The 1,811-nt window shown below is 38.8% G+C and overlaps 1 pseudogene; it reads left to right on the top strand.

Moving 5' to 3' along the window:
• Positions 1-245: 245 nt before the first annotated feature.
• LOC102488004 (proteasome activator complex subunit 2 pseudogene) lies at positions 246-956 on the top strand (annotated as a pseudogene).
• The last annotated feature ends 855 nt before the right edge of the window (positions 957-1,811 follow it).

Below are 1,811 nucleotides of genomic sequence, written 5' to 3'. Positions count from 1 at the left end.
CTCCATGAAGCATATAGAAGTTTAGAAAAACTACAAAAAAATCAAAATCCCTGATCTATAAGTGGAGGCACACTAAGATCAATTAGCTTAACCATATGAAAATATAAAACTATTCTCTCAAACTCTTGAATCAGTAACAAAATAAAAAGTTTACTGGAAATTAATTACAGAGAGCATGATAAAGTAAAGCAATACATCAAAATTTGTGGAATGTGGAGACCAGAGATCTAACAGCTGGGAGCAGCATGGCCAAACCTTGTGGGGTATGCTTCATTGGGAAGGCCCACAAACAGATGGTTGTCTTCAGACAAAATCTTCCCCAAGGGGCTGAGGAATTCCTCTCCAGATTCCTACATCAGAAAATCAGGAACTTGAATCATCTCTTGCAAGAGAATTCCCTCAATGTGGCTGACCTGCTCTCTCTCCAGGTCTCACTGGAAATCCCGGTTTCAGACCTCTCACCCAGGAATAATGAGATGGAAACAGACAAGTAAAAGAAAGAAATCCTAAAGTACAGCTTTCTCCCTTGGAATGAGAAGGCCCTGGCCTTCCTTGCCTGGTTAAGCCAGAAGTATGGACTATGAAACATAGAAATGCATTCTGATGATCAGATGGAGCCAGCACCTGCTCCCCAAGACTGAAGATTTGGGGGCAGCAATCCAGGAAGTAGGCACCAGAAAGAGTGAATACAATCAAGACCAAAGTGAAATCCTTACCGACAATCACTTCTAAGTACTTCCCAAAACATTGGGGACTCTGTGGCCAATGCCTCCAAGGAGACACATGTAATTTATTACCTGGCCTTGGTGCATGAGCAAGGTGAGGCAGCCTATGGGGAGCTCAGGGCCATGGCATCAGACATGATGGCCTTTACACTGAGCATTTTCTCATTATCAGCAGCAACCTAGAAAAAAATCATCAATCCAAATGGTGAAGAGAAGCTATCTATGTACTGAGCCCAGGCCAAGAAGGAAAATAAATTATCTATACTTAAAAAAAGTGTGGAATGCAGCCAGAGCTGTACTCAGAGGGCCATTCTATTTAAATTAGAATGCCTAGATTATAATGCTTTCACTACAAACAATCAAAGCATAAACATAAGTGAACCAAGGATTTAATTCAGCAATCTATAAAATAGATATGAGGAAACCAGATTAGATTATCATACAAATTAAAGCAAAAATCAAACAAATAGAAAAGGCAGATATATACAAAAAAATATCAAGTGTATCTGGGAGGTGTGTCTTCATGGAAAAAAAAAGTTCAAACATTGTGTATATTCCAGCAATGGCTAACTATGGGAGAAAAATACTTAAATTTTCATTCACTTAGCTTAAGAAAAGCTCAGATTGCATTATGTCATTACCTAATATAATAGTGGTTGGTTCCTTCCATTTGATTATATATCATTCTTAAACACACAAACTGCTTGGATGCCCTGAAAAAAAAAATGAATAAAGATTGTTAATGGTTGAATTTTATGGAGAAGATCATCACAAGAATCCAGGCACAAAGCCTTATCTATCTCAAGTTAGCCAGGAAACTTAGCCCTTCTATAAGCCCCAGAGGAAAAAGAAATGGATTTGGCGAACATATGCCAACATCTCTGCTAGGCTTCTCCTCTGTGGAGGAAACGTCCATTTTGCTTTTCATTCTACATATGGAACACACTCATCTACTCCCCAAGAAAAATGGAAAGTCCCAAGCATTTACTGCAATCAGTGGAAAGTTCAAGAACTCCTGATGATGCAAAATCCTTTTTAATTTGCCTCATGTTGTTTCTCATGGTCTGCTGACTAATGAGCCAAAAA

This window comes from Tupaia chinensis, unplaced genomic scaffold (assembly GCF_000334495.1).
Source record: "Tupaia chinensis unplaced genomic scaffold, TupChi_1.0 Scaffold000009_1, whole genome shotgun sequence".
Lineage (NCBI taxonomy): Eukaryota > Metazoa > Chordata > Mammalia > Scandentia > Tupaiidae > Tupaia > Tupaia belangeri.
The sequence above is the reverse complement of the archived record's forward strand: the minus strand, read 5'-3'. Positions and strand labels throughout refer to the sequence as shown.